The 15,995-nt window shown below is 44.4% G+C and overlaps 1 long non-coding RNA gene across 4 annotated transcripts in view; it reads right to left on the minus strand.

Moving 5' to 3' along the window:
- LOC144478980 (uncharacterized) overlaps positions 1–15,995 on the minus strand; it is a 249,846-nt gene that overhangs the window by 89,919 nt on the left and 143,932 nt on the right. For 3 of the 4 annotated variants that reach the window (XR_013495431.1, XR_013495429.1, XR_013495430.1), the window contains one exon: positions 10,422–10,629. The exons of the other annotated variant lie outside the window; for it this stretch is intronic. This is a non-coding gene — a long non-coding RNA (uncharacterized LOC144478980). The remainder of the gene's footprint in view (positions 1–10,421; positions 10,630–15,995) is intronic. 4 annotated transcript variants of the gene reach the window in all.

Genomic DNA, 15,995 nt, shown 5'->3' on the forward strand with positions numbered 1-15,995 from the left:
CAATTAAGCCGTCCGATTTTTGCATCGAGAGCACGAAGCAACAGATTGCCATGAAAGATCGCCCCGATTACAGAAACAACAGGCTATGCGCAACGAATAATAGCGAATCGATCCGCGGAACACGATTCCACTTGCTCGATAAACGTTCGGCTACTTTCTCCAAGCAGAGAGAGAGAGAGAGAGAGAGAGAGAGAGCACTTATCGGCGCATAATTTCCGGAAAACGAATTAATCTCTCCGGCGTAAAGCTTTCGTAATATGTAGATCCAGCTCCGGTGCGGCCTATTCTACGCGGAATCGATATCGTCGGCCTGCCGTGCCGCGCGGAGAGAAAAAAAAAACAACTTCGGAAACTAACAGTGAAAAAGCAAACTATCGTTTAACTCGGCGAAAAATCGACCACAGATTGTTCTAGATACGCGGATAGATATCCTGGTTGCATCACGGGATAATGAGTAATTGGAGCGCCGTGGATAGGGAGATACCAACCGAGCCCGATAATTGTTATACGTTCGCTGAATAATTAGGGTTTTATCGCGACCGCGGGCCAATAATGTTCCAGCGAAGAAAGGGAAAAAAAGTGTTGCCGATGAAAGCGGGAATTAACATCGATTTAATTGCGGCGCGACCGCGCGATTTGAAATGCAGATGTCGCGTGGGAATTCGTAGCGAAGAAAGCAGCGGAGAAAAAGTATACGGGGTGTCCCGAAAGGGAAGTGACAGCTTCCTCGGATCGTTTGAAGTAACTTGTTCCATTAGAAAAATTTTCTCCGAGGTGTCTTCGACGAGTTATTTGCGAAAAAAGAGTGACCAATGAGAGGCGAATTCAGGTCGCGCGCCAGCAGAGTTCGCGTCTCATTGGTCGGTGCTTTTTTGCTAATAACTCGTTAATTATGGCTCGGAGAAGATTTTTCTTAAGGAAAAAGTTGCTCGAGATGATCTCAAGTATCTCCTAACTGCGTGTGACTTTTGAATCTCCCTGTATATACAGGGTGATATTATATATATAGCCGGTGAAACGCGGGAGAAATTATGGGACACGTTTCTATCGGCGCGGACGCGCGGCTAATTCGATTCGCGTTTCTCCGCCGTTTTCGGATACAGTCGGCGGCCAAAAGTAAACCGATGAATCAAGAACCCTCGCTCTCTGCCGCGTTAATTATGTTTGAATATCGCTGTACGCGATACGGGCCGACTTTCGTTCCTCCCGCGGCTGACTTTTGTTCCTCCGGCAAATATTGTTCGATCAAACATATCGAACGTTATAAGCGATACTTGTGTTTGACGAGAAAATATTTTCAGCGACGATCGAAGCAGATTCGACGGGGACAATTTCTCGTATTTATTGAAAGCGGTGGACCATCCGTGCGATTTATTAATCTCTTGCTGTATTTTTAGAAAATATAAGTAGAATGGGAGAAAGTAGAACAGAGAGTTTTGTGCCACAATTGATGCTTTATCGTTGCTGCTTAATGACAAAATGCTGTCGACCACTTTTCCGAAAAGGTAGTCAGTTAAACATTGCAGAGAGAGAGAGAAAATGTTCATTGTCCATTCCTCATCTAGGATTATTACCGGCTCTGCTTACAATAAACACGCTAATGGACAGTGTTCCTAAAATAATGAACAAAGACGGGAAACGTAAGCTCGTTGTTTTATGGAAGGCTTCTCTAATGTCACTGCCATCTGTTTTTCTCGCTAAACGACGATAATGGATGTATATCTTTCCAGCGATTAATATTTCCATTAACATCCTCTATCGCTCATTATTTGAATAATTATTATAATATATAATAATTTTTCGACCTCGTTCGCGACAATTAGAAATTTTGAATTGCCTCGACTTTTTCAAATAGGGGATCCCCCACTTCGTTCTCCACGGGTATGAAGTGATATTTTTCCAGCGACAGTGTACACGATGCAAATTACATAGCGGTATAAAAATGGAAGTTTGATGGAATCGCGGTGCGAGCGCATAATTAAAATGCGGGCAAAGAGGGGGGAAAAATGGTGTAGGTCAGGAGACTGACCTGTATCGATTACGGCAACCGAAACAGGGTAATTAGCCCACCAACTTTGATCTAGCGCGCTCGATGGTAGAACATTTTCTGAATCATAAAAATGCCCTGTAAATATCGAGTGCGCCAAGTGCGGACAATAAAGAGAGAGAGATGCACGGCTCTCTCTTTATTTCTCGCGTTCCGTATTATCGTAGTGCATGCACGATCGCTCTCTATCTCAATCACTGTAAACCCGTGGATCACACACAGTTTCGTCCGTGACGAAGGGGGAAAAAGTGTAACGCGAAGATTCTAGGGAGAAAAGATCAACGATCTCTATATATCTAGAGAGAAAAGAGGCTAGGGGAATCGAACCCGTGATCTTGGGATCCGTCACCACCGGGCTCTCGCCGCGCCTCAACGATCACGGCCACAACCGCCTTCCCACTCTCGGTTTCATAATACTTCCTCACACGATCGCTGCCGTATGTGCTCACCAGCGTTACACGTGTCTGTAGATTGCATGCATCGAACGCGCGAGCATTGCCCGTTCCAAATCCGTCGACGATCAACGCTTCGATCCCGTCGCCAAATGTGTCTAGAATTTCAAAGAAAAAAGATCCACCGACAAATAGGCTCGAGCAAATCGATACTCTCACGCGAGAAATTCAAGCGAATGATATAAAGTCATTTTTGAAAAAGAAATTCTTTTTCGCGATGTACTCGGCTGAAATCGCCGAATGTCCCCGAACCATTTAAATCCGATTAAAACAATAGCCGTGTTTTCCCGATGCTTTCGAATAAAATGCTCCGAAACCATTTCAGTATATAAGCGGTGAAAACCTGTTTCAAACACGAAAGAACGAATAAATTCGACAAAAATCATTTTCGGACGAACGCTGGGACCGGGATATTATTTCGGCAGCGTTTTGCTCGACTGGTTTTCGACAGGAACAGCGTTCTAAATAATTACAGCGACGCTTTGAATTACTTGATCGAATTCCGATGAAATTCGGACGCAATTTAATAACATTTATTGCAGCGACAGAGAGTCGATTTGATTCGACGTTACTTCGCTTTGAGGTTAAGATACCTGTTAAGCGGAACGACGAATTTCTTTAGTTTAGGAAAACTTTTACATCTAAGGTAGAAACTTTTATGAGGGTTTAGGCTTAGTTATTGTAAATATGCTAGGCACAAAAATGCGTACTGTCGCCTAGCTTACTAGTTTTTATGTACAGTCCGTATAATTATATTAATATTAATATAATTAATGTAATTATATTAATATAATTAATAGTTCTTCCACCGTACCTTTCTATCAACCTTTAAATACAATTATTTGCACTGCTCTTTATACTACGCGAGAGTTTTATTCCACGCAAGCCCTCAACAATACCGAACGATTACGTGTTTCAACTTAGCTCTGCTCCATTTCGAATCTTTTCACCCGGCCCTCTCTGCGTCGCGTCAAAAATCTTATGACTCGAGCGAACGCGCGCCATCTAGCCCGCAAATTCAGCGAAATTACATTCCTCGACGCCTTATCCATTGAATAATCGCGATTCATCTCGAGAATACCTCGCGACCTTGCGGGGGAATCGACGACAATCCGCCGCGCCGGCCAGGAATGCGGACTTTCACGGCATACATATTCATTCCGTCTGCGGTGGTACGCACCCTCGCTTCTCACTTCTCTCTTCTCTCCTCTCGGTTTCTCTCGCTTCTCGCACGTGCTCCCTGGCCACGCGCGCCTCCTGGCAGGGCCGCGAATCACGGCTCGGGGGACCGGGAGGGTCTTCTCCCGATGCGACCGGCCGCATCTGCAGCGGAAAGCGCATCATCGGCATTATCATAGGCATCCGGTCCCGCGTCGGCTCGACTCGATAAAACCTCGGCGCAGCTCGGCGGCGGGAGCGAGTCGAAAAATCGGGAGAAACGCGGCTTTTGTTCGGGCGTTCCGGGTCGGCTGGGTTTTCTCTCTGTCCCCGATTTTTCTGGCCGCGACCTGTTGTCTACACTCCTCCCACCCCCCTCTTTTTCTACCGTTGTAATTCGGTGGCGATGGAACCTTTTTTCGCGGAGTCGTTCTGGGTCAGAGATCCGATCGATCCGCGGCCGGATACCGGCAGCCCTGGACGCCGGTGAACGTTGACAGCGTTATCTTGACAGTCTCGCTGCCGCGTCAGAGATCTCGATACCGCCGATGGGATCTTTTTCCTCGAGAGATCGATCACCAGAAACGACTCGGGCGAATCGAGTTTCATTAGAATCCTTTCAAAAAATGTCACGACTTATTCCAGTTATAATGAAAGTGACGGGCAATTTGTACAAGAGATAAAACTATTTTCAACTATGATTTTTATTAAAATTTAATTTTAAATCCAATTATATTTGATATATTAAAAAATTAATATAAAAATTTTAAACTTCATGTAACACGTATATTTTCTTGAATATATCACATTTTGATCTGAATTCCTATCATCTTAAAAATAACGTTCATCTTAATAATATTTCAAGAGTTAAATATTAATAATTTTTAGAAACGACAATACAATTGTGGATTATCAATTAATTACAGGTTCCTCTAATAACAATATTAAGCCGCCAAATTAATTTTAATGTTTCACATTTAATTGTTAACTCCAATTTTTCATTATCACAATAAGGTATCCAATCCTAGTCTTCAATTTAACTTAATAAAATCACAAAAAGAGAGCTTTCGCTTTCTCCTTTTCCCAAATTTAATTATATTTATACGGGAGAACGGCGATTTTCATTCGTCTACTTTGTTAAAACACCGCTCGAAATTGACGCGAACACGCGCGGCGGATTTCAAAAGAAACGCACCGAGAGCGATACAGGGGCAGTTTTCGAGGCATTGTATCCGCATAAAATAATGCGCAGCGAATTTCAAAGCGACGCGCGCAACATAATGCGCCGTGGGATTTCAAAGAAGCGTGTAAAATGTAATATGAAGCAAAATTCATAGCAATGTACATATATATATGTATATACATACGTATATACAAAATGATACTCTGCGAATTTCAAAGCAACGCGTGCAAAATAATACACGGCAGATTCCAGAGCGACGTATAACAAATAATTCAACCGAAGTTTCGGCGTGGTGAGAGAGTGCCGGTAAATGCGCCGCGACGCGCGGGCAGTACGAAATTCCACGCGGAAGATACCGATGCGTATTTAAATGCGCCAAGAAACGTCTGCAGCGTCTCTTTTCCGATCGCGACGAAAGTATTCCGTCCTTTTTTTTAGTTAGAACCGAACTTTTTAGTTCGCCGAGCTAAGATGCTTTCACCGATAGGGTAACAGATTGTAAACTTCTTATTCCGGCTGGTTCGAGTTTTCAAGAAGACGTTCAAGAGCGTCTTACAATGTTTTATTGATGGAATTAGTTTCGCTTCGGAATTCATCGAGGATTATTACGTCGCGAACGGAGCGCGCGGAAGACGTCCGATACTTTCAATTTCCCAATTCGTTTCTCGGTAATATAAGATGCGCCCTGTCCGTGCACAATTTTCCGTGAACGGCTCGAACGGAGTCGAGTGAAAAAACGACAGATTCCAGGAGATTCGGTGCGTCGCGCGTCCACGGTCGGAGCGCGCACGTTACGCCCTTTGGCGTCGTTGCTTCTTTACGCCGTGCTCGTTATACTAATTGCGTTTCGATTTTAATTAGCATTTTATTGAAACGAACACGCTGAAACATTTCCGCATTAATTTGCGCGCGCGCTGCGATCGGGAATATTAATTTCCGATTCGGGCGTGATTTAAATCTGACGCGATGGCTGCGAAACGAACTCGAAATACGAGCGAATTTCGGGAAATTAATGTATCGACGGATTGATAAAAATATGTTCGACGTTTTGGGAGGAATTTGTTCGGTTGCCGTTCAGCTGGCAACGAACTGTAATTTGAGATTCGTTCGACGCTCTAATCGTCCCTCTCGCGCGGGAAACGGTGCCCCGGCAATCCGGCGACAGATTTCTTGCCAAAGGCGCATCAAGATACATATCTCCGCGAACTGCGGCCACGATAATCACCGTCGCGGCCTTGCCGAGATAGTTAACCTATGCTAAGGGCGCTTTTCCATCGCCGGCGACTCAGCGTGTTTGAAGACGCGCCGCCGGAAGAAGGATGATACCATTCTTCACGTTTAAGAGGATCAGGCTGCTTACGATTGCCAAGATCTGGCTCTCGTTTCTTGTACGGGGTTTTTCGGGCCGCCGACAAAATGGCGGCGCATGAATGTTAATTAATACACGTTCCGCCGACATTATTCTTCGCTATATTTATAAAAAAACTTGGCAGACAGTATACGAGATACTAAAAGCAATCGCGAGAATTTTTAAGTAATTAATACACGTTCTACAGTTCCTCCGGCGTTATTCTTCGCTATATTCATAAAAAAACTTGGCAGACAGTATACGAGATACTAAAAGCAATCGCGAGAATTTTTAAGTAATTTTCAGCTTCTCGAAACCTATGAAGTAGAATATTTGTACATTACAGCGTCGCGCAGCGATTGATTATAGACTGTTCTCGCAGTCAATTAACAAAAGGAGCATATTAAATTACGTTTAATAATTCATCACCGTTGTCATTGATCTACATCTTGTAATACAGGTTTTCGAAATTTCTGATCGTAATTGCTTCGCGATCGATAATTAAATCACGCCCACCGATTACATTTAATTTATTTGCTTCCAGTTATTTACCAGGTTGTTGCATCGCGGAATTAATAACTCGGCCAACGATAGAATTACCCGTTAATATCAATCGTTAACGGGGCACGTCGACGTTCGTCCGATTAGTCGCAATCGTTAGCTATCGACTAGACCGACGAAGCGCCTTGTCCATCGGCGCGAAAACATCGATCGCCGGAACACCGAAAACATTTGGCCAGATTGGAATCACGCGGCTCCAAGTTTCACCGGGGAAATTAGAATTCCGCGTCGGTGTCGAAGCTAAAGACAACAAACAGCAGCACCCCGACGGTAGAATAAAGTTTGCGCTCCCTTATGGAACATAACCTATCGGTGTTCGAAGCGCATCGAACTTCACCCCCCGCGCTAGCGTTTGCGTTGCGACAGCAAACACTACACGCCGCCGAATCAAAGCCTAACCCGGGTCGCCAATAAATTAAAAGTGCGTTTGCTTTCCCCGGAAATCGACAGAGCCTTCCGCCGATCTGCCTCAAAGAGAATTGCAAATTCCATCAATATTAACGGCTCGTTCGCCGATCCTTGATTCGAAACGAACGAATCGGCCGCCGAAAAATAAACGGGCTCCCGATAATTACGGAAACAAGGCACCGAATGATTATTATTACTGATAATCAGAAATAATTCAGATTTATTTCTGATAATATACCTGATAACTTTTAGAAGTTGCTGTAATTTTTATTTGCAGTTCCATTGCTTCCATTTCCTTTCAAACGAAATTAATAGTCCAATTTGTATAATAAGACGGCCAAGAGATTAAATTTAATTATTACTAAACTGTAGCGTATTCCGTCATTTTTTAATATTATTCAGTAACTTTAAATTCTAAATAATTTCGAAAGTTTATTGAACTTTTGACGAAACGCTTGCGAATGTTTTCTGTAATTAAATTCGCGAACGGACGCGTTAATATTTTTATTTAATAACATTAATGACGCGGGTAATTAAAAGAAAGCCGGCAAGAGAGCGGATCGCAAAGGAAAATGATTACCAGGCCGAGATCTCGAGGATCACCGCTTCTTTAGAGGTTTCACGGTGGAAGCTGCCCGGGGGGGTGAGTTTCTTTCGCGTTGATCTCTTCCGTCCCCCCCTCCTCCCCCTGCCACCCCCGCACGGGCCCGCGCGACGGCCCTTTGTCTACGCCGCACAAAGGAGTAGATTAGGCGTGGATCTACTCGGTCTAACGGCATGCATGATATCGCGTATCTGCCGGAGCATATGTGTTTGTGCCGAGATAGACGTAGTTATGCGGCTAAATGTACCTGAATTGTATACCTAGATGCGCACGCCAAACCGGAGAGAGGGGGGAAACCATTGTCTCGGGACACGCGCACCGGGCGACGGAACCGAGATTGCCGCGAATAGCGCCGCCGCGCGTCGAAACGGCGACGTCTATGCGCGTCGCTTAAGTAGAAAGATTTAATTGAACGATCAATCCTCGATAAGCTCGCCGGGGCTCGCGAGACACCTTTGCGCCGGAAAAACGCGGAGGAATTTCATTTCGGCGGCTTGTCGCGGCTAGAAGAAAATTCGGTGACGAAAGCGTCAGCTTTTTTTTAAATTGATAATTATCCAATTTGCTTCACGGTCTACGGAGCTCGGAAATGAAAATTCAATGAGACGGAATAAATATTTCAGTCGCCGCGAACGTTGAAAATTTCAGCGCTTCGAGAGTAGAATATTTCGCTCGATAGAATTTTCTTTTTATACTGTAAAAGTTGTATCCTTCCGATAAGAAATCGTTTATAATGTTTAGCTAATTATTAACGCGCAAATAAAGTCCTGTAGACACGGCGATTCTTCTCGACTCGCAGTCAATTAATTTCGCGCGAATGAAAATCATAATTCCGCGTCGCCGTGACAGTGATGATAAACACGATCCCCCGCCGACTCTAATTAAATGTAATCGTACGAAATATAAAACAGAGGCGACACAGCGCGCCGTCGGAAAATACGTGCCGCTGATTTTGATCGGCGACGACCGAATCGAGTTAATAATTAAAACGTATTTCGAATACCGGCGAGGAAGTCGATCGCGCGACGCCGGCGCGGGATAAATATTTCGAGAAACGCGATTCGCCGCGCGGAGGAAGCTCCGATTTAACGTGAAATGAATTATTGGGTCCCGGAGTGAATACGATTGACACGGTTTCGCTAATGCGGCCGGAGCGTTCTTGGGCATGCACCTGAATGCGCCTGGCTAGGCAAGGCATTATTGTTTCAGGACACGCATACGAATGATAGAACGGAGATTAGCGCCGTCAAAGCGCCCACATTCGGCACACACTGAATCCGCGGAGCGCCATTACGAGGATTGATCTGCTAAATAAATGTTTGACTTCGTAACGGAGAAACCGTAATGTTTGATTCATGCCGACGGGAAATTCTAATACACCGTCCTGGCATCCTTTGAAGGGGGCCAACGAAAAATTTCGGGACAGCCTGCGGCCATTCTCAAAATTATTATTATTATTCTTTATTAACGGGCTAGTAAGACCCTTTTTTGTTGCATAGAGGTGGTATATATACATATATACATAGTCCGGAATACATTTGAATAATATAAATTATAAATCAGAATATAAGAGTGTGACATGAATTAATTACAGAGCGTGTGTTTTAATGGCTAGAGTTTGCTGCCTTTGTAAATTGGCTCAATGAATTGTCAAAGAAGTCGATTTTTACACTAATTTTATTTGCTGTTCGTAATGCTCTCGTTATACAATTCTGAGATCCTAAATTTTAAAGTAATCTACGTGAAATAAAATGCATAAATTCAAATTAATGTCTCTCTAAAATATATACGAAATTAAGTGATTAATTACTGACTTGTGTAGGCTGACAAATATATTATTAATGGATACGGATCACTGCGAAATATTTGTTTCGTCGTAAATAAAATTACAATGACCGAAATGCAGTAATTGTAATTATTTCGATTAACATTAGCCGCGGAGAAACTGTGGAATAATTAATTATCTGAAATTACGATTCCGCCTATTATTCGTCGATTTTAATTACCAATTTATTTCGCGATGAAGCTAGATCGCTAAAATAAATGCTACCGTCGGCTTCCCGTAAAGTCCATCGCGATACGCTTACGTAACGGGCGACCTATCCGTTCAAGGAACGCGGATCGACCACATTGCGCGGATTATTGGCAACATTTCTCTCGGCGGAATACTTTTCCTATCGGGCGATTTAACGAGGTAATTAAGCGGCTTCGGGAACGATTTCATCAACGCGCGTCATTTCATATTCATGCGAAAAGAGAAAGGATGCGCGCCGTTCGACGAATTAACGCCGATTCATTGCCTTATCGAGCAGCTGGCGAACTGCTGATTAAAAAGTTCAACAGAAACACGAGAGAGAGAGAGAGAGAGAGAGGAGGATCCTTTGAAGTGCGATTGGTCGGAGACGTGAAAATGTTCTCTTCCCGACAAATAATTTCGTCCGTCATTTTATCGGACACGTGGCGCTCTAAAGCGTTAACAAGTGGATCGCGCGAAGCCTGAATATTCGTGATGAAAGGTACAGGAGCCTGATAACTTTTCATCCTTGAGAGGAGGGAACAAGGTAGTTAAAAGTCGGCGACAAAAAAATGTATAACGAAAGAAAGAGAAAGAGTGAGAGAGAGAGAGAGAGAGAGAGAGAGAGAGAGAGAGAGAAATTTACCGTGGCGCCGTGGGAACGTCCTCGGTTCACAGCTTCCGATTCACCTGGATGATCGACTTCCGCTTGCCATTCATCAGCTCACCGTTTTCTATACCAGAAGACAATCTATCTCGCAGTCGCTCGGTCCCCGGAGCGAATAACCGTGAAAGTTTTGGGAATCGAGCCGGAAAACTGTTACCCGCGTCTCGACGCTCACGCCTCGGCGACACTGGAAGTAAAAAAAACGTGAACGTTCTTCTAGACAGGCTCTGAATGTAATAAATTAGCTCCGGCGAGCATTCGCGTTCTATTTATAAGCGGGAACTTCCGACGCTCGAACTGTTTCGGATAGATTTATCCAGCGCGTCGACGTTCCGACGTACACAATGTAGGAGATTGTTTCTACCATTCTTTGTTTAATATATTTCATTATTGTGTTTTTTTCTTTTAGACCGCTAGATGGTAGCACAGTAGGACGATGTGGGAGTCGAGGAGGGGATGGAGAAGAAGAAGAATCAGAGTCGTCCCCAGAACTTTGTAACGGTTGCCACGTGTGTTCAAAATCTAGAATAAACTTATTTTAGTATTGTTGAGTTAATAATAAAGTGTGTTCACTATTTTTCCAACCTCCTACCCCCACACACAAATCGTATTATCGTCGAACAATGTAATTGCACGGTGTTACACATGGGTACGGAACCTGTGGTATTGTTACCATTATTGTTAAAAATACAATACAATTGCCGAGGGTAAATGCAGCTGTTTCGCGACAGAAATTATCGGGCGAAACGCTGCTATACCGCGCGGCGCAAGTATATAATTGCTAAACATAAATTATTTACGTTATTGAATATCATTGTTCGTATCGTTGTAGAATAATGCATAAACGATGTATAAACAGAACGATTTACGTTATTAAATAGTATCCGCTTTATTAATATACGATACCGCGTACAAAACTATAAATGGAGTGGTTTGGTTTATTAAATAGCATCGTTAATGCACGATATTACGTACAGGATATATAAATGGAGTGATTTATGCTATTAAACAGCATTATTACTAGTAACGTAGAATATCGTATGAATGAAATACAAACGAAGCGATTTGCGCTATTAAATAGTATTATTACTATCGTTGCACGGTTCTGTACAAGGGAAATCTAACCGGGATGATTTACGTTATTAAACGGTATCAGCATTATTAACGCGCAGCATCGCGCGAATAAAATAGAAACGGCACGAATCGCGTTATTAAGTTTATTACGACAGAAGGCGGGCCACCGAAAAGGGCAACTGTAATTATTTCGCGGCAAAAGTCGTTCGCGCCGGCAATAAAGCCAACACTTTTGAAAAGTAATTCCGGCGGCGGAAACGGCGAGGCGGTGGGGGGGATGGTCGCGCCGAAACGTTGAAATAGTTTCGCATAACTCGCGCTCTACTTTCATCCCGGCGGTGACAAGTAGTATTGGTCTACGCGCGGTCAGACGGACTACTTCGCGAAGTTCCCCCGCGCGGCGAAAATGAAACTGTATTTCTGAATTTTCCTCGGCTACGTGGGCGCGTCTCCGCGGCCGAAACGAGCCGGACCGCGTGTCACGGCTGAGAAGAAAGAATCGCCGAAAGGAAGAAGGACGCGCGTAATTTAATACGACTGGCCTGTGGAAATTCCGAGCCCGATTTTCACGGTTCAGCTGGCTACGCTGTACATTATTGAGAAATATCCTCGAGTGCGTGCCCGTCGCGTCGCCGGCAAACGAAAATACGCCGGATATTCGGAACACTTTCCGGTGGAACGTCTCCGCCGGTGGAAAAAAAAGCCGCCGCTTCAACCGCGGAACGAGAATTACAGTGGAAACGGAGCATTATACATTCGGCCGCTCTTTGTGACGCACTTTATATATTTTCATTTTCCGTCTTCAAACCGGCGCAGAAATTTTCGCGGTGCACCCACTGAAAACAAACGGAGATATTTAAAAGAGACTCGTGAAATTTTCATTCTATTTTCCCTTTGAAGGATTTTTAATTTAAAAAGGATATTCCCTTGTTTGTATTAAATTACCTTTTGGAAATGTGAATCTTGAACGAAATCCACGGCGCGGATATTAAACATATTAGCGACAGATTATATCAGCGATTTTATACTGGAAGTGTATAGTATGGCTGAGAGTGTGTGGTATGTAAGAAGGAGTGTGCGGTTGTACGAATGTATAGTAATAAGATAACATGAATGTGTAGATGACACAAGGTGAGGAATTAGGTGGGCTGCTTCTTTCTCAAAGATCTTTATTCGACTGCCCTTTCTCTTCGGAAAAAGGGCCTCCTCCCCTCGATGAACCCTCTCATCACCCAAACAGAGACCTCCTTATCTCGGAAACATAAATAGTGCGCCGTCTGACCGGCGACCATCTCAGAGATCGCTTACAAATGCATGGTTGTGTGCGTGAAACGAATGAATGATTGGGATCGTCGATCGGGCGAGGGACAACGGAACGTGGTGGCCACACTTCTTCGTGGGAACAGACGTTTTAGTGTATATCTTTGTAAAATAATAGTTAATATTATTCCGTTAACCAAGTCCCTTACAATACCGATGATTTTACGCCGCGAATTTCGCGTGGAATTGTTGATTCTTTATCGCGTCGTCGAAGAACGATAAGAATAATGGATTTAAACGGCGAACGAAAGAAATCGCGGCGAAACGAAGGCGGGGCTAGTAAAATCTTGAATATCTTACAGGGAACGCGTTAACTATTATTAAACGGTTTCACGAGCGTTGTTTCGGGCCACTGAATTATTAATAATCCGAGGTGGAAGAACGGACACTCGGAGACGAAACGATAATAGCGACAACGTTCGGCCCTCCCCCCGATGCCCGATAAAGGAGACAAAAATGGCGACGGCGCCGGAGTCGGCGCTGATAAAACAAGAATTCTATTAACGGAGGCTTAACAATCCCGACGCCCCGGCGATGCCATTTTCTATTTTAATTTCAACTTCGTCGGGCTCCGCGCGCGTCTCGTTCGCGACTCTCTCCCGTCCCGGCTGAACGCTGTATTAGCCCCGCTCGTTTCTTTGCGGAATATATACGTTCGTTTGAAGACGGGACACAATAATGATGTACTTAATTAAACGACTGTTCCTGGAGCGGTGCGGCAAAAATAAGAGGATTACCCAGGGGAGGGGAGGGAAGCGGCGAAACGTTATCTTGTAACTGGAAAGACTCGTCGAACGACGTCCATGTTGCGCGTCCTGAAAATCTACGGATTTTCGATGCGAAACAAAAGTCGATAGAAAATGTTCCTTAAAGTATCGATCGCGTCGATACTTTAGGAGCTCGACGCAAGCGATAAAATCGGTGGCTGACCGACGACTCCCGCGCCGGAATGAAATTCCCGTTAAGGAAAGGGAGTATCCGCCGTCGAAGTGCAATTTAAATCCGCGACGCTCCGAGATTTCCGGTTCGCCGCCGAGATGTTGCGCAATACCGAGGGAAGTTCGACAGCTGCAGTGAAAGTACTTTAGCCGAAGAGACCTGTGTTTGCTCGTAAGCCCCGGCAAGACCGTTTGCGGTCAGCCGGAACAGAAACGACGAAAATTCGGGTCGCTCTAAATCTGATTCGGGAAGCGACCGAAATCTTCTTCCGCGCTGCGAAATGCGGAATAAAATCGGCTGAAATCTTCGCTCTCGTCGACGACCAGCATTCCATTTCGTTGTTTATAATTCATTTAGAACGCTTTTTTCATTGCGGTCCTCTATCGGTAGATATAGACAAGAACGCATCTTTGGGATTATGTTACCCCTTTTACTGGATTGCCAGCATCTTTCACGAAGAATAAAAAGAATATCTTATTCGTAAACAAAGAGATACTATTTAAAATTGAAACACGATTAATTAAAGTTTATTCCACGACAGAAAAATATAAAGCAGAAATACCCTCTGCTTTAATAATAAAAGATAACGTCTCGCAGATCTGTCACGTTTTGTCAGCGGCGGCTGTGAGTCAGAAACGTGATTAAAACCGGCGACTAAATTCTGTCATTTTTCGTAATACGTTCTCTAAAATGACTCCAGAATTAAGCTAAAAAGTTGCGTTAAATACGGTGGCCTAGCCTCGCTTGAATTTTGATCGCGTCGGCCATTGGAGTTTCGAGCGCGGCGCACACCGTGTTTGATGAACCCCCAGCGCCCGGAGATCCAAGTTAGTTTCGTCTCGTTTCCTCTGTTAATTATTTGGCGGTCGGCTCCTACGAGTTCGGGGGTGGGTGGATAAGATCGTTGTACGAAGGGGGGAGAAAGAAACCGTTTATTGCTATCGGTTATTTCGAGACGAAGTATAGAATGGCTCGGCTTCGGCGGAGTTCGTCGGTTTCTTCCGAGTTTCCAGCTCGTTTCTGTCGCCGTGGCTCCCGAACGATATTGGCGGTCTGAGAAGTTCTTCCCTATCTGTCGATTACCGCGATAACACCCTCGCCAAGGCGGTGACGGTGAAATGCCGTGGTCCCTCGGCGGTGCACGCGCAACAATTTCCACAATGTTGCGTCATCGACTCGCGCCGTCTCGAGAAACTCTCATTAACGGCGACGTTACAGCTACTTAGAAGTTACTAGAGCGAAGTGGTTACCAGTGCTTAGTACTCTCGTAGTCATTCAATTAGGCGTTGCTTAGCCGCGTCGCGAATGAAATTCACACCTCTGACGTATAATTGGATAAACGGGTTCAATCCACCCGTTCCCCTTGACAATCTGGGCCGCAGCTATCGCTTCGCATTCTGCACACCGTCTCTCGATGCAACTATTTTTCACGCGCTCGCTGCGTTTCCAAAATACATCCAATAAGTACTGAATAATAAAAATATATCAACGAACCTGTCTATCGTGTAGCAAAAGGGTTAACTGTGCAAGTATAATACCGTTGGCAATAATTCGCCAGAAGAAAAAAGTTCTTGCAAGAGCCACGAGGTGAAAGGTCAAGTATCAATTACGCTGTAATTGATTTATGATCTCTTCACGATTTACAATCGCAGAGAGCATGAAACGCAGTCACCAGCAAGCACGGTAAATGCATCGAACATCGACGAAGAGGAGTCGACGATCGACCGAAGAATTTAACGCGTACTCGCGTATAGAAATACTTGTTTCTATGCGAAGCTAACGCGAATCTCGACCGAGGTTGCGGATGCTTAATAAAAATGGAAGAAAAAAGGCAGCTTCGAGGCTCTTTGTACGCCGAAGTCATCAACGACGTTCATCGATCATCCCGGCCAACGCAATAGAAAAACCTCAACAACCTATTTCCTTTTCCCTTGCACATATAACCTGTCCGCATCGATTACCGCGTCAACGCGAGCGTTAAACGATGAAAGATAACGTTGAATTACAAAGAACTGGACACCTACATTTATAACGACACGTAAAGCGACGTCACTTAAATAACCATTAACAAACAATCACTCTGCGAACCCTGAGAATCGTTCGACTTCTCACGCGCCGCAACGCCGGTTTTTTTTTCCGTGGAAATCACGGATATTTTCGTGAGCGGAAATTTTGATGAATTTGCAGGAAATGCGAGAAAAAGCGAGAGTTATTTTTACC

Source organism: Augochlora pura, chromosome 3, assembly GCF_028453695.1.
Source record: "Augochlora pura isolate Apur16 chromosome 3, APUR_v2.2.1, whole genome shotgun sequence".
In the NCBI taxonomy this organism is placed as follows: Eukaryota; Metazoa; Arthropoda; class Insecta; order Hymenoptera; family Halictidae; genus Augochlora; species Augochlora pura.